At 32.9% G+C, this 23,344-nt stretch overlaps 1 long non-coding RNA gene across 1 annotated transcript in view; it reads right to left on the bottom strand.

The window, feature by feature from the left end:
* Positions 1 to 3,795: 3,795 nt before the first annotated feature.
* The window catches only part of LOC148283305 (uncharacterized), a 183,921-nt gene continuing 164,372 nt past the window's right edge, over positions 3,796 to 23,344 (bottom strand). Inside the window, exon 4 of the long non-coding RNA XR_015821874.1 lies at positions 3,796 to 3,823. This is a non-coding gene — a long non-coding RNA (uncharacterized LOC148283305). The remainder of the gene's footprint in view (positions 3,824 to 23,344) is intronic.

Here is a 23,344-nt window from a genome sequence, read left to right on the forward strand (position 1 = left end):
TTCTTGGCGATCCAAGCAGTATTTCTACACTTTAAAAGGACACAAAACGGCATAGTTGAATTCAAATCAGGAGTTGCGTACTGAGCGACGTCTACAAAGAAACGAATGGGTCAAAACGTAAAACTATTCATTTATGAGTAGTTAAGTCGCCTTTTTTTTATGCTCGAATGCGATTTCCGGACTTTTCTTAATTCTATGACAATAGGTTAAATAAGTACATAGCATTCAAACATATTTTTTAAATATTAGTGAGTAATTTAAACTGCCTAACTAAAGATAGATTCCCCTTTTTTAAGACGGAAATTTATTTTTTTTAGAATCTGTAGTTTTTAACATTAATATTATCCACTATTTTTTTTAATCCTTTTTGTTAGTTTTCCCATTTTGATTGATTTTCAAAAACAAATTAGATTAACACATAATGTAAAATAACAAATATTAAATTTAAAAATTTGAAAAATGGTCATAAATTTGAATAAAATTGTATAGTAATAAATTAGGTAAAGGTTTATCCCAACGAATCACAACAGTCCAAAAACTGCGTACGCGCATCTCACTGAGGCCGACTTGACTACTTATAAATGAGTAGTTTTACGTTTTAGCCATTAGATACTCTGTAGACGTCACTTAGTTCGCAATTGCCGATATAAATTCAATTATGCCCTGTTGTGTCGTTTTTAAGGATCAAAATACTGCTGCGATCAAAAGAGAATAGGGTGGGATCACATTTCATGTGTAAGAATTGAATTAACAAATAATATTATTTAACAATTCGATTATTTTACCATCTGTCAGATTCTTAAATAAAAATTAGGTAGACATTTTGTTAGTATTGCCAGGGTAGTCGAATTTTTTACACGGTTTTCTATTAATAAGCTTTAGTATAGTATTAAACGGTGTTCATTTGCTTACTTACTCAATGAATATTTAATGATTTTATTACGTTTGCCTTGTGAAAGTACCTATTTTTTTTATAGTCTAGTCGGTAAAATAGTTTTAACAACATTACGCGGTCATTTCACGTATGCGCGCAGGCGGGATGTCAAGTAGAGGGAGGACTTTTAGACACAGTACGATGTATACAAACTTGGTTCTACGCGCCTTATGGTATATTATAATTCTATGTTTCATTCATAGCATATCAAAATTCAGACTTAAAATTAGGGCACATGTGTAACATTATTTACAAATGAGATTTATGTTTACAAAATATTATTATTATAATTTCATTATGTGTGCCGTTTCTCTATAATACTTCGTTTTAATGTAATATTTTTTACATTTCTAATGAAATAATTTAATATTGCTAACGCTTTGAGGAGTACAATCCAGTCAATGTGTACAAATATCTGGATAAACTCAAAATGTTGTTGATTATGTAGTATCCTTTTTTTTCAAATCCGTACCGTTCCTTGTCCCTTTTTTAACACTCCTGCCTTTTCGTCCCCGTCATAATATTTATTATGGCCGGCGGAATTTGACGCAAAGTGCAACTGAGTGGCAGCCGCATTATGCATGCAAATTGAGGCTTTTGTAGTGATCGTGGCTTAGTCGTGAGCAATTACCATTCACAACAAGAGAGCTGTTGATTACACAGAGGAGGAGAGAACGTAACACGACACAGGTGGGGTTGCTCGAATTAGATAAGTGAAGAGAAAAGAAAAAATACAAATAAATCAAATTTTAAACTCACGAATCAGAAGACCGAGATTCTCACTCCGCTAATATCATAACTTTATTTATAAAAACGAAGAAACTTTTTCAACTTATTCGTTCATATAGAAATAATAAAAATAATAAGGTATATATAAAAATAACACATAATTGTTAAACACACTTGTTAAAACTAACTGAGAGAAGAAAAATTATAGATATACTGAATTTATTTAAGATTGTCAACTTTACATGGGACTGCCCAAATCTATTAGCGCTCATTAACTTCAAGGTACCTGAACGAATGACTCGTCAAGTACCTCCGTTTAGTTGCAACAATTCACGTACCGTATACTTGTATAATGCTATTCTGAATCGACTCCATGTTCTCGGCAATAACTATTCCGACGTTGCTGGTATTTTTCACTTAAAGTATGGCTTATATAAATTAACGCTATTCAATCATTTCAAAGATGATGAACGTAATTTACATTTTTTAGATTATAGTGCTTTCTATGTTTACTTTTGTATGGGTACTATTGTGTACCATATTTACGTGTATACTTATTTTTTTAATTACTTTAATTGTCATTATTATTATTATATTTTATTTTTTTTTTGATATAAAATAATTTTACTGTATTTAATATACTTATATTTTGTACCTTTTAAAGAAAAATATACATAAATTATTTTCCTTTTAAAATGTTAGTTGCACACATTGTTTAATTATTTTTATATCTTAATATGTTTTTTTTATACAAAACTGCTGTGTTATATATTTAGTATTTATGTAAAATAATACTTTTATATTTCATTTTTAAGTTTTTACATTATATTATCTTTTTAAGGTAAAAGGCACTACGGGCCGTGTATGTTAATAAATAAATTCATAATATCCAGAGAATAATATGTTTAAAAAGTAAGAGAATCAAGATTCTCTTACAAGTAACGAAAAACTCCCCCAGAGACGTAAAAAATGACAATGTCAAAAGTAATACTGTTCAACATAGAGATAGCCCTTTCAACAGGCATAAACATTGGAAGGTTGGTCCTGTATATTGGAATGTGAAACAGTCTATGCTGACGCTGTCTAAGTTAATTATTCGGAATATAAAAGCTAATGCTCCGCATAATTTCAGGGTTGTCAATAATACCGCGCAACAATCGAAAGAAGTGCGTAGTTAAATATACATTAATTCCGGTCTTCAAACTGCTGTAACTAAGCATACCATGGAGGAACTCAGTGGGATAAAGCCATGGATAATATCCGCACTCCCTCATGTAGGGAAATCGAAAAAAAATCTTCTGAACCCTCTCCACCATAAACGAGTACTTCAACTCACACGGTCCCCAAATCATCGAGCCACTCTCGAGTCTACTTCGCACCAACGAGTTATATAGAATTCTCGGTACTCGTGTATTACCAAAAACCCTAGCAGTACGCAAGACGAACCCTAACATCTTCAACGACGTACTACAAACTGTTTCGATCTGATCATGAAGTGTCAGGAAACTCACAAAAGTGATGCCTAGATCTTTAATCTTCGAAGTCCGCATGAGATTCTGGTCATTCATTCCATAGATGAAGAAAAGCGTTTTGTGGGCCCCGGTGAAAGAAATAACTGAGCATTTTTTAATATTAAACAATAATTTATTTCGTCTTCTCCATTTAGATACGTTTATTATATACGCCTGGAGAGCGCGAAAATCATTCAAAGTTTTAACCCTCAAAAACAGCTTCAAGTCATCCGCGAATAATAAAAAACGCGAATTGACTACAACCTTTTAAATATCACTTTAAATGTTCATGCAAATATATTTATTTTCGTACACAGATATCGGATTTTCTTTATAGGCAGTCGAAGATAACTCTGTAACTAACTACCCATTGTAATCGGGACCCAGATCGGCCTACCTTCCATTTTCCTTTGACAATTAATTTGTAAAAAACAACCAACGGTAAATTAAAACGTGGTTAAGGTGGTAATTTCGCAGACGTCCAATACTCGAAATGCAAATCGGCTTCTTTTTTCTAGTACAGTTGTTGCAGAAAAGCTTGCAAAAATATGTTTTTTTTACACAAAAACTCAATACAAAATAAAAAACAATAAATTTTAATTTCTTACCTATTTATATGCTGCGTCTGTTTATTTTCGGGGTTCAAAATCTGAAAAATAAAGCACGTGATTAGCATCAATAATGTGACGATATTTTCGTGATTACGTAAGCATAATTTAATGAACCTTTTCATATTTGCAACACACAACATTCAAGACGCTATTTATCATTATGTGTTGGTAAATATAAATAGTACGAGACTTAAAAAATTGAATTACAGAAACTTTGAGGATAGTTGGAAGAAAAACTTAAAACAAAATACTTATTTTTTATTATTATTATTTATTTATTAACGGACATTGTCCATGTATACAATTTATAGGGTTTAAATATTACAATAAAAGAATAGTTTAAAACATGAAAAAAAAAAAGAAGCATTGACAAACATAAGGGACATCGAGACAAGATCTGGACTATTTATTTAGTACTCGTTTAAATCGTTGTAAACTTGAACCAAAAAAGTCCAGATCTTGTCTTGAGTTAACAATACGACAAAGACATTGGAGAATTAAGGCCATAGTTTGTTCTATGCTGATCGATGAACAGTACTTCATTGTTTCTCAATCTACGAGTCGGAATATAGAATTTTACTTGTCCCAGTAATGATGGAACATCGATTATACCATGTAGTATGCCGAACATATATATAGAGTCAATATTAGTTCTACGTTTTTGTAGACTAGAAATATTTAACATTGACTCTATTTTAGCATAAGAATAATTATCTCTCTCTAGTCCGAGCATCCACGCTATTTTTCGAAGCAAGCGATGTTGGACTGATTCAATGCGATTTATGCGATTGACATAGAATGGAGACCAGACCACGGAGGCACATTCTAGAAGAGGGCGAACAGTTGAGCACAAAGAGTTTTGATTGTACGGACATTAGTAAAATCAGAGGATATTCTGTTAATGAAGCCAAGTAATTTCAGTGATTTATTTACTGTATTATCTATATGCTCGTTGTATGTCAGTTTATAGTCCAAAACAACTCCTAAATCTCTGATGGACTTAACTACATCAATTTGTGAGTTTTCTAATAGGTACTCGAAGAAAATTGGTTGTTTTGTTTTATGAAATGATATTATTTTGCATTTTTTAATATATAGTTCTAATTTATTGACTTTACACCATCGGTTAAAAGAGTTCATGTCTGAATAAAGAATAAAGCAGTCTTGTAAAGTTTGAATTATTTTAAGAATTTGGTTGTCGTCCGCGAAGAGCCATAAACGAGAGTAAGAGAATGATTTAGCAACATCATTAATAAACAAATTGAAAAGCAGGGCTGCCAAATGAGCACACTTATTTAATTAGTCCTTGCTATGGTTACGAGTTATAAAAAAAAATATTCTTCTCAATAAAACGTTTTCACGTGTATCGTCATTTAGTTTGATTATTTCGGGTTGCTGAGGGCAACGTAATATTTGCTACATATAACATGCGGTAAGTAAGGCAATAACGTGTATTTTTTTATGTAAGGCACAGATTTTAGTCCGGTCCAAGGGGAAAAACAGTAAAATAAAAAAACAAACTTTGCAATATATATCGTTTTTTGTGTAATTCCGTGTGGGTTCGATTTGTTCCGACGTTCGCTAGCTTTGCAGGAGCAAACTTCAGGAAACAAATGGGTGGTGTGCAGAAAACCATGATTTTTTCATAAACTAGGAGTTTGTACCGTGTCGCAGTTGGCAGTAGGTACACATTCGATAGGTTAAGATTATTATTATTATTTTCCACACAAACAGAGTTTATCCTAAAGATAGCGCCTATTATTATTATTATTGATAACTTATATAGCGCCATTTTCATAATAAAATACCTCAAGGGCGCTTTGCATAGTGATTCTATTGTTAAATTAATTTAATTGAAGCTTTTAAATTTGTAATTTTATTAAAACAATTTATTTTGTCGTCACGTGCTACGGATTTATTCAAATGATTTAGAAAACAAGTGGGTTTTAAGTTTTTTCCGAAACATCACTTCACTTTCACAGCCTCGCACCGACCTCGACCGCAAATGCGCGTTCACTAAATTTAGTGCGCTGTTTGCGTAGAGGTATAATAACTTTTCCTCTCACCGTAGACATAGCTGATCTAAGCGTGAGACGCCTGTCAGCTAGTTCATCTGGAATGCATAGTTCCCTTAGATATTCCGGAACAGAGTTGTGCAGTGACTTATACATAAGCCAATAGAGTTTGTATTCGACCCTAGCCAGTGTAGTTTCCGAAGTAGTGGATTGATATGACTGAACTTAGAGATTCCGAAAATACTCCTACAACTGTACCGGAACGTCGGAACGAATCGAACCCACACGGGGTCACCCAAAGAAGACAAAACATGTTGATAATTGTGAGTGTGATAATCTGAGCACCAATTTAACATAACATTATACGTAAAATTTATCAAACACATAATTTATTTATTTATTTCACATAATACTTTTTTTTTTCTTTTCCATTTTGCGTCTTAGGTATTTGTTACGTTTTTCTTTATTTTCGTTCACGTTTATTCCTGTGGAATATAAGACGATCACTTTCCCAAACACATTAACTGACATAATATGCATATGAGCCAACAGCCCTTAAACCGAAATAGGGCCTCAGGGCGGAAACAGAGAGCAGAAGGGGGTAGTTATACGTTATACGGGATAGGCAGTACACAGCGACAGTAAATAACCGATGATAATATAACTAATTTACTTCACCACCCGAGCCCTCTCTTGGTCCTTGGAAAATTGTTGAAATTCTGGGCTTTAAAAATGAAATGAAATTACGTAGACTAGTCGCAGTTTTGAAAATAAAATGATTAAAGAAACCGATTTTTATAACTTAAGCACATACAACGTGGGTTTTCAATACAATATCTTTCCTTTCACGGAGCTGCGAATTTTTATTTTATTTATTTTTATACAAATATAGATTTTCCTCAGTCGACGATATGAGTAATAAATTAATTAATTGTATGGAAATTACATTATTAATTCGTTTTTACAGGTTTAATATACCGACGCCGACGGTAGAAAGGCAAAATTCAAGATGCGACACGTAGCCAACTCTTCACAAAGGAGCCAATATATGTTTTTTTTGTATTCAAAAAGATGTGGGAATCATACCAATATAAAAGGTTTATCAGAGATTTAAAAAATGTATAAAATAAAAAAATAAAAAACTTGGCTCTTCTGTAAAGTTGCTACATGTCACTTAGGAAAATTTGCCTTTCCACTGTAGTTATATAATTATTTTTATACAGCCACTTTGTATTTGTATACCACTTTTCTATGTCTACCGTTTTTGAGACGTACCCGTCTCTTCGTTAAAACACCAACTAAACCTAATCGGGTTGTGATCCCGTGGCTAGCGTTGTGGACTCACAGATCAGAGGTCCGAGGTTCGAACCCCACTCTACCCCAACTAAATTTCCATTTTCAAATAGTGAGTTATTTACAACTCGTTGAAAATAGACATCAAAATTGAAATATTTGGGTAAATTACAAGAATGCTAATATTTCTATCTTTAAAAAAAACAAACAAACAAAACTATGACAAACAATAAATCACCTAATTATTTTTGTTATTACAATCTCATTAAATAATATAAGTTTTCTCGATTCTGTTTTTATTGAGATACTAACCATATGGCTGCCACTTTGGTGGTCTTAACTGATGAGAAAATTTGATTCAATTCATGCAGAAATGTGACAAAATTTTAAAAGTAATATTGCATGATTACTAAGATTGAATTTCATGTGCAAAAAAGTAGATAAAAAACGTTAGCATTTTTATGATTTACATGAATATCTCAATTTTGGGGCCATTTTAAAATAAAAGGGAAGCCTGCAAAACTGCCATGGGACCATATTCCTAATTCAAATCAAGACGCTTGACTCTCCCACGGAAGGTTCCGGGTTCGATTCCCGGTGAGAACACAAAAATTCAAATGCGATTTTCCTCGACCTTGGTTGTTCTTGTAATTCATTACTGTAATTGGGCCTGTTTGTTTGGTTTAGGTGGCCACACGGTGCGAAAGTGGTCACTTAAACCAGCCGATGACAGGTCTTAAGCCCTGTAAATGCCTAGACTTCCGTATTCCCTTCTCAAAAATGTATTTCCTTTCTGTAGTAACAAATTTACACACAGTGTGACCACTTAAACCAGCAAATGACAGGTCATAAGCCTTGTAAATGCCTTGACTTACGTATTCTTTTCTCAAAAATATTTTTCCTCTGTGTCGTTACAAATTTAGATTTGAATAACTCCATAGGTAGGAAATCCAGCCTGCCTGCAAACATTTGGACGCACTCGTAATATTATGGACGAATATTATTATTATATTAAAATCAAAGAGACTAAGCGACATTCTACTCTTTCGTTTAACGTTCATTCAACGAACGGCCTAGCCATTCAGTTGATGCATTGCCTCTTTTTCAGCTTTCAAAGGCAAAATCTGGAGGCACGATGCAGAAGCCTAGGTGAGGATCTACGCAACATCCCATCGGTGATATGTAATAAAGAACTCACACGATATTGAGTATCATACATGGTCAATATAGTGCAGGCAATTGATAAAATAAACCAAAGTAGGGAAGAAAATGCCGAACACTCCTCTAGTGGAACGGAAGGCCTGTTGACTACTGCCAACAGGCCAGCTTCTCCTGAAAAGTTTCAAGTGGTTTCCTCTCCACATGAGCAAATGCTGAGAAGTTCCCGATTGGTCCACATAAGTATATCCCTCCTGATCCTAACAGTTTAGATAAATTTAAAGAAATTTCCTTGCTAAAAAATCCACCTTTTTATATATAAACCTTGTATATTATAAGCAACGTCAATAATAAAGCAACTCCCATATTAAAAAAATTTTAAAAAGCCCCGATGAACGAAGAATAAAACATTTACGGTTTATTTTTTGCTGTACTAAACAGATTGAAGATTTTAAAACCTATTAATATGCCCATGACAAAGTTCATCATTTTGCTTAAAACCGCACGTAAATCGGTCCAATTTAGTATATCGAGGACATACGAACATTGCCTTTTATATGTAAAGATTGAAATAAAAAAGATTTTTTTTTTTTTAAAAAGCCATTCAGTTGAATGCCGGCATTTAATTAATCGTTTAGAGGATAGGTGGAGTGCGCTGATATTTGGCAGCGACATACATAACGTTGTTCTTGTAGTTACAGTTTAATGGCTATATGTAATAGACATAACACTGCAAGTGTTGAATGTTCTTGGAGAAGTAACTTCAAACATTAGTACTAATTATACAGAATAGCATAACTTCCGGCAGATAAACCAAATAGTTACTCCTTTACAAGCTTTATTACTCAAAACATCCCTAAAATATCATCCCTCACAATAATAACAGTAAATATAATCTACAGAATTACAAATCTTAAAAATTATGTTTCCAGATATCGCTGGCCCAAAGCAACAGTGAGACAAACAAGAAACTTTTGATTTTGACCTACACGTGCAGTTATGTTAATAAATAAATGTTTTTAAATAATAAAACATCGATGTTAGAAATTGAACCTTTGTGAAAATACAGTATTCATAATTAACTTCAAATCATTTAATTCAGCAGACTCTTTGAACACCTCAAAGTCCGATTATCTCAGAATATGTTCTTTGGAGATAATATTATCAATAATAATAATAATATCTGGCTGATTTATATAGCGCCATTTTTGTAAAAAATTACCTCAAGGACGCTTTACAATTGTATATCTAAACTTACATTCTAACTAAATTGAAATGATATATTATATATCCAGATTTAAAATTAAGGGTATGATAGTTTAAAGAAGTGGGATTTTAGTTGGGATCTGAACTGACTGTTGCTTTGGGCTAGTGATATACACAGCTTTTCAGGGCCAGACCGCAAAACTTCAGAGGAACATTCCTTATAGTAAGCTTTAAAAAAAAAATCCAACGTCATTAAAAAAAAAAAAAAATGTTATCTCAAAATATAGTAAATCCTTAATTTCTCGGAAAAGCAGTTCCTTCACAAACCTCTACCCCTCCCCTACCCAGTCGCTTCCCTTGTCATCTTCTGGTGCGCATCGCTTTGTTAGTCAAATACGTTTTTATCTAAAAAAAAAATTAGGAGGGGAAGGGTAGAGGTTTGCGGAAAAGATGCTAGTCCTAGAAATTAAAGATTTACTCCATTTTGAGATTATAAAAAAATATTTAAAAAAAAAAACTTTTTAGAAATATTTTATAAGGATTTTTTAATAGCTTACTGTGAGGAATGTTCCTCTAAAGTTTCGCGGTCTGGCCCTGAAAAACCGTGTATGTAATACTATGTATGTAATACTTTGACACATCTACTTGTAAACGAAGATGGATTGTGGTCTCGTGAATAGTGTCGAGGTCTCCGGATCCGGAGGTCCCAGGTTCGACCCCCGCTTTACCATAAGATGTTTCCAATTTTAATTTTAACAATGAATTATGAATAATTTTCAGCAACCGCGTCGAATCAAATAACTATTATTGACTGATTTCAAATCCGGATAATCTTTACAACAGCAATAAAAAAAACAAGTCGAGCAAAAAAATGCATAAAAAATAGAGTAGATAGTTTGTAGACATTGAAAATCGTGTTTTTATTATTGAGATTTCATACATTTGGATACGATTTGAAAATTAGTCTTGCGTTAGAAAAATACCTGCACATTTTCTTTAGGATGAAGGTGGTCAGAGAACATAATTTAATTAATTTCTAGTGAAAATTTACGAAAAGCAAATTATCTTATTTATTTTTGAAGCTTGTAAATTATATTTTGGATAATTTTATACCGATTTGGTAGAACGTCCGTAAGCTCTGATTAAGCTTTGACATAAAGCGGAAGTTTCCATAGTGCGGTTACGCCTAACCAATTCATTTATTTGAACCTTTTTCGGCTTTTCGGAATGAATTTAAATACATTTTGAAGGGTGAGTGATTTTAACACGTCCCTTGAGAGTTTTTTCATTTCACCTTTTTTGATACTCATAGTTTTAGCATTGATGTCTGATTTGAATTTCAAATGTTTCGACGCTTTATAAACAAGCCGAACGATATTCTGGGCAGTTTATATGAGAGTACATTACTCCTACTTTGAATTTTCGGTTCAAAGAGACTTTTCAACCTTTGCGTCAAAAGCTTTATTTTAGGTGAAAAGCGTTGAATTTTATAAACAATATTTTTTAAACAGATTTTACAAGAATGCTTTTTAATTCCTCAGCGCATTATGCAAACTTGTTATTTAACGAACACTGTACTTCATATTGCTTTTTTTTTATTTTTTAATGAAATTTCAGTGAAATGAATTGAAGTATACCTAGCATGTATTAATTTAGAACCAGATCAGGTTTATCTTCAATTTACGAGGGTTGAAATTAAATTTTAAATGTCACGTATTGGACTAACTTATTGATAAGTAATCTTTTATTATTTTTAGTACTAAATACAGCCCAGCACCGAAAACAGAAAAATAATTCTGTGACGCTTGAATATTTTTTTTACCGTCTGTTAATACGTTTACAAGTTTGATTATAATGCTTTCACACTTATATACATATTATGGAAGACGGGAAGAACAGGGAAGTAAAAGATTTTATAAGTCAAATAAATAAGTGGAAGTGTACCAAGTATTGAAAATTTATAACGTGTATTCAAATACACGTTATTATATAATCACAATGGAATTCCATCAAGAATTGTCAACAAACATCCTAAATTGGTTTGTAGGATGTTAAAAAAATTAAGATCGAATTTAAAGCTAAAACGTCGTGAAGAGTGACTTAAAAACATACCCTACAAGCGATCTAAAAATAATTATTAAACTAATCGGACGATGCGGTTACATAAATATGTAAGCTTATTTTACTAGCAATATTTTGAGTTTGTCCAAATTTTTGTAGACAAGGACTGGATTCAACTCCCTGGGAAGCTGTTTATATTAACATATTACAACAGAGAAGAAAAACATTTAAGAGAAGGTAATATAGAAGTCCAGGCATCTACAGGGCTTATGACCTGTCAATGGCTGGTTTAAGTGGCCACTTTACGCACTGTGTAACATTCACCATTCTGCCTATATTTGAACATCTATATTCCTTCAATTCTTCCATCTGTTGATGTTTGTGAAGTTAAAGAACTGAAACCTTTATTTATGCTGGTGAGATTCATCTAATTGAATTATTTCACCTACATACTAGGCAACGCCTGAAAATGTTATTTTTTCAATTTTCTTCATCTCTGTTGTAATATGTTAATATAAACAGCTCCTCAGGGAGTTGAATCCAGTCCTTGTCTACAAAAATTTGGACAAACTCAAAATATTGTTGATAAATTACCTGGTCCATGAAGAAGTATAGAAATGGAAAAAATAACATTTTCAGGCGTTGCCTAGTATGTAGGTGAAATAATTCAATTAGAAGAATCTCACCAGCATAAATAAAGGTTTCAGCTCTTTAATTTCACAAACATCAACAGATGGAAGAATTGAAGGATTATAGATGTTCAAATATAAGCAGAATGGTGAATGTTACACAGCGTGTAAAGTGGCCACTTAAACCAGCCATTGACAGGTCATAAGCCCTGTCGATGCCTAGACTTCTATATTACCTTCTCTTAAATGTTCTTCATCTCTGTTGTAATATGTAAATTATTTTATTAGTATTCTATCCTTTTGGCTCTTTTTTTTTCTTCAATGTTGGAATAATTTACACGCTTATTGAAAGTCAATATATATATATATATGAATAAACAAAACAACACAAAGAGATGGTCCAGTTTCAATAAATAAATACACATTCTAAAAATAATCAAATAAAACAATATTCTCAGTTCCATATAATGCTGTCTTCCATGAGGCCTTTTTTAGAAGTACGCCTTTTATAAAAAAAAAAAATATTGTCCGTCATGATTGAGAAATTGTCGGGTATTCTATTGTAGAAGCGTACGCAGTGCCCCACAAACGATGGGCTTACCTCACTTGGCTTTAATTTCGGGACTACTAATTTGTCTTTACTTCTTGTATTTTAATTACGTTTATCATCTTTTTTTTTAAAGAGACATATATTTTTACGCACAAACTTAATATTCTCATAAATTTACTGACATAATGTTTATTTTTTTAAAAAGCTTTTTTAATTTTTTTTTCGATAACTGTACGTAAAATATGTTTCTTTCATTAAATATTTTTTTCACATATTAAACATTTTATATACGCTGTACAATATGCCCATGTAATTTACGTATTTTATTTCTAAAACTCAACTTTTCTCGCTCACTATGTTCTAATACTGCATTCCTACCATTCTCTTTCTAATTGAGAGGGAAAAGGTTATTCGTGTATTCTAAATTTGGACCAAATTAACTTAAAACAAAAAACGGTTCATTGCTAAGTCGTATGACATGACAAGTACAACTTATGGTTAATTACTCTGGATAATATATAAACAGAAGAATTTTACCGAAATAAAAACCGATACCTTTAATTGAAAGAGAGTAAAATAAAATGTTCCATAATAATGAAAAAACCAATATAATATTCAGCCCAAAAAATAACTCTTGAAATCTAAAAGATATCAGTATTTCTGTATTAGACAAGCATCATATTATGATTTTAAATATTTGAATTTAGCTAGCATCAAATTTTGGTACAGTTCTTGTTAATAAATGATAAATACATGATAATGATGTAATAACTTATAATTACATATAAGTTATTAATTTTAAAAAATCTTGGTTCACTTCCACTTCAGGCTTTTAAAAAGTTTTGTAATCATTTCGGCGAATTGATCATGTCCAATCAATTTAATCCCAGTCAGTGAAGAATTCACTTCCCTCTCTTCTCAATCCAATGAAGTACATATGATGATCTTCTGGATTACTTTCTTTCAGCACTAAGATGCTAAGGCTACCAGATTTCAGAGAGCTCCTTCGGGCAGCTTTTCTCGTTTGACAATGAGCAAATTTTCCGTGTATGTGGTGACCGCCAAGGAGACATGTCCTCAGATGCGGTGTGCGGTATGTGGTGGGCAAGCTGGTACACTTCCACTTATTTATTTTGACTTTTGTTCCATTAAATTATTGCGTATTGTATCTTTTTCAACTTATTTTTAAATGAACCTACACTTAAGATAATATTTAGTTTTATATAAATTATCCTTACACTGTATAATATTCACCAGTCTGAAAATGCCTATTAAAAGGTGAAAGCGCTAATTGGTCAAAATAAATAAGTGGAAGTGTACCAAGTATTTTTTAAATTTATAACTTAAATGTAAATAAAAGTTATTACAGTATTACAATGGAATTCCATCAAGAATTGTTAATAAATAATTTCAATGAAATAATAAATAATAACACAAAATACTATTGCAACATATAGTACTTGAGTAAACCACCAAACATATGCCAAAAAATAACGTCAAGATCAAAAAAAGCGTCATAGACATTTTCTTATTTAGTAAAAAATTATTACAGGTACAATTATTAGAATATCTTTACAAGTCGAGAATGACGTTAAAAATATAAAAAATAATATTCACGATTATAATGGTGTAACTCACAATGTATATTATTTCACACAATGTATATAATGAATAGTATTCAAAAGTAGTTTTCATTTATGATTTTCGGGTTTAAACATGACAACATACAAAACGGCTCGCAGATGGGATCACGTCACGCGTTATGATCGCCGACTGCGCTTCTAATTAACATTGCGTACAAGTTTGGTGCCAAAACGACATACGTGCCGTTTTCCGGTAGGCAATTTAAAACAGGCATATTTTAAACCATTTTAAAAAATTTATCCGACGTCGCACGAAAAAAATATTTGTACAGTGGCTATCGTATTTTTTTGTTTATTTTTTTAAAAAAGGGGACCATTTTGTGACATTTTTGTCTCATAGACAAAATGATGCGAGTAAAAAAAAACTGGTTAAATACGCCTTTGATTTTAGTTCTTTTAGTTTTTTTACTTAGTTTATTGAAACTTTTACTCGTACCTACAATACTAAGACAATAAATAATAGTATTGGTGGCTGGCTTCTCGGGAGCCAAACTTTTAATAAGTTTATATTTCTTATTCAACTTTTTGTATGTAATGTAGATAAATTGCACATCGTTTATTTTATTGCTAAATGGAAATGTCTTCCAACCAACCAATAAAATAAAAATATATTTTTTAAATTTAATTTACAGAACGTATTCAATAGAAAATAAAAAAAAACTATATTTGTAAATAAATTACATTTAATCAAAACTATTACTCAATGGGAAAAGGGAATAAAGAGGAAAGGGAGATAGATAAAGGAAGAGAAAGGAGATTTTTCTTCAGACGTGATTTAAACAGAGATACCGTATTAACAAGTGGATGGGAAATGATGCCACGGTCGAGCCGCATGAACACCATATGAGTTAGAGAAGAAAGAGGAATTGTGAGTGGGTATTAAGAGGGTGTTTTAAGAATAAGAACGAAGAGGTAAACCATGAACTGATAAGCGTTCGTTTAATAAAATATTCTTTTAGTGAAATGGAGAAATACGTAAGAGCGCAAAATGCATAGCGCGTGGTAGGTATATATCTACAGTTACATAGATCTGAATACAGCGATTAATTCAGTATATATAGCATAGAAAAATAATCACAAATAATAAAAATTTAAACTACTTAATAAAAACCCTAAAAGTAGCCATCGAGTCAAAAACCCTTATCCAGGGTTATGGTTCCATTTGACAGACAGAATCGTATTTTCCCTCCGTCTGGACGAAGACTTCTTATTTGTTTCCATATCCGCTCGTAAGTGGAGCATGTGGACATTACCAGTTGCCTCCAGGAGATCCAATTGTCAGCCAGCACTCTCGCCTCCTCCCACGTCAAGCCAGAGCCCCTTAGTTCCTTCAAATAAAGTCGACAGATCGTCATCGACGGCTTTCCAGGACGGCACGAACCCGCAGGCTTAAAAAACATGCAACTTGAATTTAGGATCTCCTGAGGCATGCGTAGTACGTGTCCAAGCCAGGTCCATTGCTGCATCCCGAAGATGCTCATTATAAGAGGCTACTGCGTCCGTACTTGGACTTCAATGTGAGTTATAAAATCAAACCACCTTATGCACAATAATCTCATCAAGCGCTTACTCTTAAAACTCAGAAGGTTGGTGTTCTGAGCTTTAGTAAGGTTCTAAGATTCGCACCTATATAAGAGGTACTGGCATTATACAAGAATTGAATATAGTCATTTCTGCCTTAGAACGGGGACTGCCTTAGAACGGGGAAGCTATCCCTAGTTAGGCAGTTTAGATGAACCAACAGCAAAAATAAAAAATATGTATGCTTACTGTTACTACTGAATTAATTTGTTGTATAAATAATTACTTGTATATTGCTGTAATAAATATGTAAAATAATAAAAAAACAAAATAAATAAAAAAATAAATTTGTGAGTTTCAGACAACACGCATTATGTTAAAAGTTGCACCAGCAATTCCTAGGCGGGTTGCGAACTCTTTGTGCATGCTTCCGTTCTCAGTTATGTGAACTCCCAAGTATTTAAAGATGTCAACTTTCTCAATCTTCTGCCCATTATTAAAGAAAGGCTGATTGGGTCAGGACAGGATTTGTCCCACATTATCTGAGTTTTTTTGGTGTTAACATTAATACCCAGTCTAATAGAGTTTTCCCGCAGTTTGACAACAATTTCCTGAAAATTACCGACGGACTTGTCAATAAGAACCGCATCGTCTGCATACTCCAAGTAAGACAACATTGGGGAGGAGGGTTCACTTCTATACCTCGATCAGGTGGTATTGATTTGCATAAGATAAAATCCAATTTAAAGTACACACATGGACACAGACAGAAAAACAATATAAAAATTAAAACAATTTACATAAATCTAAAAAATGGTTTTTAATGCGGAAAATATGTTTACTTGAATATGCAAATGTCAACTCAACAAAAAACGACGGCCTAATCCCGTCAACCCTCGTCCAAAACTACCGAGATGGGTATTGTAACAATACGAAAACAAAAAGACCCATTTAAGACTATGAACTAAAAATGTCAACTGTCATAAAATGTTCCAAGCTAAACGTTTGAGTCCCGAAATGCTTTGGATAGCTACAATTCCCCTTCTAAAATATGTCAACTCTCTTTTGCAAAGTGAAGGGCATGAGCGGTACCTTATTACGAAGGATCATATTTGTGAAACAACGTTTTCTTTTCATAAGGGCCGGGAATATATTGAGTGTCATAAATGGCTGGAGGGTGAAATTGCATTTCTCAAAGATAGTGTATTTCTTACTCGAGGCTAGTTTTTCCCCTTCCGTTTATAAAAATAACATATTTATTTTTAGTTGTACTGCATAAATTTTTATTTTATTTTTTTATTGTATAAAATATTTATTTAAATTATGAACACGTTGATTTTCATTCTGGATAGGCACCTGAAGCGTAAGACCGATCACCTTACTTTAATGCAACAGATGGAAACTATGTTGCATTTGGTTTATCAATCCAGTGCTCTAAGCACCACTGGGTCCAAAAAGGGGGATGATGATGATAATAAATTAGATTAATTTACAATTTTTAATATAAAAGTAGTTAAAATGTATATTTTGAACGGGCACAACATGATTATTTATTGTCTTTTTCGATAATACGGTTTTTTTTGTATAATTATTATTTGTCAAATATTTCAACTTTTGGGGCCATTTTCAACGTCAAAAACTCACTATTAAAAATTGTGGCAGAGCAGGGATCGAACCTCGGACCTTTGATACGTAAGTCCGATTACGGAACCAAATCTCTGTTCAGAAATTGGTGGATTTTTACGAAAGTCTTTAACGTACATTTTAATTGTTTGGATAATTCGATATCAGATGCTTTTTAACAAATTTATGTTTCATTACAGCAGTTTAAAAAAAATAAAAATATTATGAAAATTTTATACAAAAAACAAAGCAGGTAATTTTATCGCTACAAAACTAATGATAATGGTGAAAAATGTGTTTCGTGTATAAAAACAAAAAGGTATTAAAATTACGAAATTCTAAACGTGCATTTGTAAGTCTATAAATAATTTAAGTTCTTGGCCTTAGTGGCGAGCGTTTGCGGCGTGGCGCGGGCGCGGTACGGGGGTCTCGCCGCACACGCGCGCTTACTATGGACACTACACACGTTTACCATACGTTTGAGTTTACTGCGCCTGCGCCGGCCAAGACCTTCTCATTAGAAGCAAAACGATATTAAAAAAAATATATATTTAGAAAACATAGTCATATATATTTCATATTAAAAACAAAGATTTAAAGACCAACAAAATTTTCATAAATTTAGTAAAAGTAATAATTAAATGTGACATAAAAAAAAATAAGAAAAAAATAATCGTTAACTTTTACGTTTTCCCCTGATATATTAATTTTGCATTTTTATTAGCAAGCAACAGAAATAAATACCTACAAATTCAAACATAAGTCAACAATAATGTGAGTTTGTCCAAATGTTTGTAGACAAGGACTGGATTCAACTCCCTGGGGAGCTGTTTATATTAACATATTACAACAGAGATACAGAACATTTAAGAGAAGGTAATATAGAAGTCTAGGCATCTACAGGGCTTATGACCTGTCAATGGCTGGTTCAAGTGGCCACTTTACACACTGTGTAACATTCACCATTCTGCCCGTATTTGAACATCTATATACCTTCAATTCTTTCATCTGTTGATGTTTGTGAAGTTAAAGAGCTGAAATCTTTATTTATGCGAGTGAGATTCATCTAATTGAATTATTTCACCTACATACTAGGCATCGCCAGAAAATGTTATTTCTTCAATTTCTATACTTCTTCATGGACCAGGTGGATTTATCAACAATATTTGGTGAATAGTGAATGTTACACAGTGCGTAAAGTGGCCACTTAAACCAGCCATTGACAGGTCATAAGCTCTGTAGATGCCTAGACTTCTATATTACCTTCTCTTAAATGTTCTTCGTCTCTGTTGTAATGGCGGCCTCCGTGGTGCAGTGGTCAAGATGCTTGACTCACACACGGAAGGTTCCGGGTTCGATTCCCGGAGAGAACACAAAAAAAAATTGTGATTTTTCACAAGCCTGGGTGTTCTATGATGTAATTCGCCACTGTAATTAGGCCTCCTGGCCTATTGTGGTGCAAAAAATGTGTAATTGCTGATAAGACGTTTAAAAAAATATATATATAGATATCAAACATAAGTACTTGAAAAAGAATCAATTATATAATAAACACGTGTGTTTACTTTTAGTACGTTTCAAAAAGATTGCAGCGTCGCGAAAAATTGAACAAAATACGTATTTTGTATTGAAAAACTGTGCCTTTAATATAATAAAGCGGGAAATATGATATCTATGGGGTTGTATTATGTGAGTAATTAAATTTTACGGTGCATTGCACACAGTTTGTATGCATTTCTGAGGCTTGTTTCTAAGGGAACAACGAAGTTAAGTGTTGAGAGCGATGTAAAAACTCGCATCAACTCACCCAATGGTGATTGGATAATTTCAAGTTTTTATACCCATAGTCACACAGTATTGTTTTACTAATAGAAAAAACTATTTTTACAAACATGGCGGGTAAATTTTTATGGTCACTGGTTTTTTTTATATTCATAATGTTTTTTGGTAAACCCGTATAGGTAAAATACATAGTTTACTTTAAAGGTAAAACAAGAGGTAAAAACGTTAAATCAAATTAATTTTACAAAGATCTACACAAAAAACATCACACGTATTTTTTTAAACATGTTTTCACAGAGAAGCATTTTATTAGTAGGGTTTTTTTTATTTTATCCTTTTTTATTCAGAAAACATACAGTTATACAATTTCTTATTTTTTCATCATTCATTTGAGCATGACATTATTATAATACTAGCGTCATTCTTATAATAATAGTGTTTCCGTGTACCTGGTCGACATACCCTTGAGGTGATTTTCACAAAAATGGCGCTATATAAATTATCCAACTATATATATATACCTGCCACAGATCTCCTTTTTGCTCTGCAAGTTCTAGGACCAACTATCACATGCACTCGCCTATTCCTAGGCTCTACATATATGGCAGTATGAGGACAAGGCTGATATATTTGGTTCTGGACTTGATAATTATAAAACGAGTGTGATTTCTTTTTTACTCTCGCAATATTATTTTTAAACTTTTCTTTATTTTTGAAAATGTTTTCCTTTTTTGTTTTTTCATATTTATGTATTTATTTCGTTAATATTTTTGGCTGCTTATGTGTATTTATTGTATTTATTTATTTATTGTTATAGTTATGCAATTTTTTGTTATGTATTTATTTATGTTTTTTTTTAAATATTTATGATCAATATATGTTTAAGACAATTTGTGCTCTTTATGTAAAAAAATAAAATAAATAAATAATACTGTTCTCTCCGGTCACGCAGATATTTTTCATCTCTCCTATATGAAATATAGAAGATTCATTATAGTCAGTACACCTGTTTAATTATACGATGTCAGTAATTATGTTTGTATTCATATGCTCAATATAATATTTTGTATCTTTTACATTATTTTATAGAACTTTTTTCTTTACTTATTCTTTAAATTTAAATTTATCTTATTTCTATTTACTTTATTTTTTTTATTTATAAATAAATGTATTTTTATTTTATTTATAACAATTTTTTATTGTTAAATTGCTTTTATTTTGATGCTGATAATGTACTTGATAATCAATAGCTTACATCACTGTGGAAAATTTATATTGACTATTTTCACAATTTTCGTTAATATCACGATATTCTTATTTTCTGTAAACAATATATGTAAAAACTGATGTTTTTTTCCCAAATGAAAACAAATAAAAAGTATTAAAAATAACGATTTTCTAACATAAAAAGACCAATGAAGTTTTCGTAAATTATGCAAAAGATGTAAACATTAAATGTGACAAAAAAATAATAAATAAGAGACTCAAGTGAGAAAAGAATCATTGTTAACATTTGCGTTTTCCATTGAAGTTTTAATTGGTAATAAATAAAAATACCAAATGTACACTCCGAGACATCCATGCACACACACATGAACGCACATATAAAACATACACAAACACATACATTACATGCGGTACATACACAGATATATTGTGTACTAACTATTCAGTGGGTACATATACATAGCATAAAACACTCAAGATGTACACTCAGCAACTATCCTAAATAATCAACTTCATGAAGAAATTTTCTGTATAAATGCAACGTACAGTTAAAAATCTCAACATCAATACCGAGTCCATTAAAATTGTTACAGATACGTCTAATGTCTTATAGAACATAATATTTATTAATTATCCAAGCGGTTTTTGACCTCAGAACAACCGTGTTTGTAAATGTATCACGTCTGAAACCACTGACAATATTTTAAATAGGTACAAATCATTTCGTCAATTACAAGGTTTAACCCTCGAGGAATATTATCGAGATTAACAAATATATTTCATTATCAATATTTAATATGTTCATATACAAGTATTCAACTATTCTGATTTGACTAGTATTTACTGAGCTATTATATTGTAAGCTATCGGGAAATCAACCCTTCACCCTGGTATCGTATGCGAATATGTTATATATCTGCAATCTACACACTGTTTAGTAATACGTAGACATTATGTAGCTACACGGTGACCGTAAGTTATGCGCTGGCTCAGGCGGGTCAAGCGTGCAATCCCTTGTCCCTGGGGGAGATAAGCTGCTGTGCATTGAATCAGAATAAACAAGCGCCATTTTGCTTTTAGAATTACTATAAAAACTTTAATAATGTTCGATACTAAATAAAGTTTGACTGAATCAACACCTATTCCCCTCTATAGATGCGAATCGCGGCACCTTATCATCATCATCATAAGGTCGACAGCCTTGGGTGGGCCTTGGCTGAATTCAAGAGTCTCCACTACTCTTGCCGATCTGTTGCCCAGAAGGGCAAGAGAAGAAAAAGAATCTCTAATCTCTAGAGAAGAATCTCTAGTTCTTCACTTCCAACATTGTCGTATCTGCACTGATGCAGTCCAACTATCTCATTTTGGATCTTCCTGGTCTTCGTCGTCCTTATGTCGCAAAGAGAGTTTAGCGTTTTATGGAGTTTTTATCGTCCATTCATATAATATGGCCAGCTCACCTCAAGCGCCCCACCTTGTTGATTACATCTGGCGCTCCTTAGGTTTCATACAGCTCCCTTATATAGCGACGACGCTAATGGTTGTTTTCTCTCACAGGGTCATAGAAAACTCTGAGGAGTCTTCTTTCGAGAGTTGCAATGGTTCCCTTAATATTTTTTGTCATAACCCAGGTTTCGAAAGGAATATGTCAGGATTGGTTTGCTCAGAGTTTTGTTTAGTATTATCTTAGTATTTTTTTGTATTAGTTTAGACAGTAATTCTTGTTGGCAGCCATTACTCTCCTGATTTCTTTTTGTGCATTGTTATCACTGGTAACTGAGGAACCTGGGTATGTAAAAGCAAATTATGACACCTCATTAGGGCCCAAACAGAAAAATACTGAGTTGTGAGAAAAGATGACTCAGAAGAATCTTGGGTGTGCGGTGGTAAGACTTTGTACGGAATGAAATAATAAGGACTATGGGGACCAGAGAGTGAGGGTATGAATGTTCCTGTCTATGCGCGTGGTGCCCAATGAATCTATATAAGAGCATGCAACACGTCACTCGCCCTTCTCTGCCTCCACCAGCATTCAGATCGACGACAATCCTTTACTCTCTGGTCCCCACAATAGCAAACTCCGGTTACAACTGTCATCAAGCGAAAGCGACACGGTTGGCTGGGCCATATGCGTCACTGCGCGGCACTACACGGCGCGTCGCAGCAACAGGAAATATAATAATGTTTGAGAAAACATTTTTGAGAAGGGAATATGGACGTCTAGGCAAAGAAGAAGTATAAAAATTGGAAAATTGTTTTCAGGCGTTGCCTAGTAGGTGATTTGGTTCAGCCGGGTGAATTTCACCCACGTGATAAAGGTTTCAGCTCTTTAACTTCACAAAATTCAACAGATCGAAGAGTTGAGGAAATGTGGATCTTTTAATATGGGCAGAATGGTGAATTTTACACAGTGTGTAAAGTGGCCACTTAAACCAGCCAATGACAGGTTATAAGCCCTGTAAATGCCTAGACGTCCATAATCCCTTCTCAAAAACGTTTTCCCTCTCTTTTGAAATAAATTTGAAAAGGAAATATGTTTTGGATTAAAAAAACAGCACTACAGCTGCGCTACATTGCTCGGCACTCCATACAAATTTCGCGTAGCAAAGCGCCCCTGAGGTAGTATATTACGAAAATGGAGCTATATAAGTTATCCATAATTATTATTACTATAGTGCAGTGACGATATAGTGCGGTTTAACCTTGACCAGGCTTGCCTTTACAAGTCATCAGGTCCTCGACGTCCTGAACGTCCGCTGCTGACTGTTCGTCGGCAGTTCATATCAGAACTATGGGACGCGAACCTGACTTGACTTGACTTTGGAAAATGCGTAAGAACGGGCGGATATGG

The sequence above is a fragment of the Micrasema longulum genome, unplaced genomic scaffold (genome assembly GCF_059751315.1).
Source record: "Micrasema longulum isolate JH-2025_06_02 unplaced genomic scaffold, ASM5975131v1 h1tg000248l, whole genome shotgun sequence".
Classification (NCBI taxonomy): domain Eukaryota; kingdom Metazoa; phylum Arthropoda; class Insecta; order Trichoptera; family Brachycentridae; genus Micrasema; species Micrasema longulum.